This window comes from Tamandua tetradactyla, chromosome 5 (genome assembly GCF_023851605.1).
Source record: "Tamandua tetradactyla isolate mTamTet1 chromosome 5, mTamTet1.pri, whole genome shotgun sequence".
Classification (NCBI taxonomy): domain Eukaryota; kingdom Metazoa; phylum Chordata; class Mammalia; order Pilosa; family Myrmecophagidae; genus Tamandua; species Tamandua tetradactyla.
In genome coordinates, this window is record NC_135331.1 from 85,414,280 (window position 1) to 85,415,427 (window position 1,148).

General features: G+C 37.5%; 1 pseudogene; it reads left to right on the top strand.

Moving 5' to 3' along the window:
* The first annotated feature begins 286 nt into the window (after nucleotides 1-286).
* On the top strand, nucleotides 287-841 carry LOC143683198 (lactoylglutathione lyase pseudogene; annotated as a pseudogene).
* The last annotated feature ends 307 nt before the right edge of the window (nucleotides 842-1,148 follow it).

The following is a 1,148-nucleotide window of genomic DNA, read 5'->3' on the forward strand; positions in this document are numbered from 1 at the left end:
TATATTTATCCTTTGATCCAGAAATCTCATTTCTAATAATATACCCTTAACACATATTTCTACAAACTTGAAACATGAAAGAAAGCATTCGTTTTGGCCTTATTTTTCACAACAATAGATTGGAACCATCTTTAGGAGACCGTTTGGAAAAAAACTATGGTATTTCCTGATAACAGAATGCCATGCAGCTGTAAAAGGGAACGAAAAATAATATGGCATAATCCTAAGGATCTATTGTTAAATGTTCAAAGGTGCAGCAGGGGCCAGGAGAGGTGACGGGTCACTGATGCAGCTGGGTGACAATGCACCCAGCCTCAATGGCAAGGCTGTCCTCAGTTGCTGCTCTGATGCAGACCCCAGCACCAAGATCTTCTATTGCAGCAGACCACACTACCAAATAAAGATCCTAAGAAGTCATTAAATTTTTATACTAAGAATGACACTTTATACCTGGAACAACACTACTCAAAAAATTAGATTTTCCCACTATGAAAATTTCACTCTATTTCTTTGGCTTACAAGGATAAAAAATGACAACTGCAGCGATAAATATGAAAAAGTAACATGGGTATACTCCAAAAAAGCTACACTTAAGCTGACACACAATTGGGGCACCTGAGATGATGCAATTTAGAGTTGCCACTGTGGCAATTCAGACCCTGGAGGATTTGGTCCCACCGCAGTTGCTGTTTCTGATGTACGTGGTGCCTGTAAAAGATGTAAAGAACTGAGAGTCAAATTTGTAAAGAAACCTGATAATGGTAAAATGAAAGGCCGGGCATTTATTCAAGATCCTGATGGCTACTATGTTGAAATTTTGAATCCTAAATTAGTTCTGTGAAAATACTTCTTAGTGATTTCAATGAAGACATTGCAGAGAAAAAAAGGAGGCAATGTGATTTAAGATGTTCTTGTAACAGAAGCATCGAGGAATGATGGGTCATTATTCCATTCAAATGGTTCTTAAGTCCGTGTCCTTTTCCTGTTTCACCTAACTGTTCAGTCATTCTGATTTTAAAGTAGTGTTTTATTTTATGCCCTTGGATGTAATTCTGTAACTTTACTTTTTAAAGTAATAATGAGAACAGTTCCCTTCAGACACTGCATTGGCCTTCAGCTGAATATTACATCTTTTCAGGCCTTTCCTT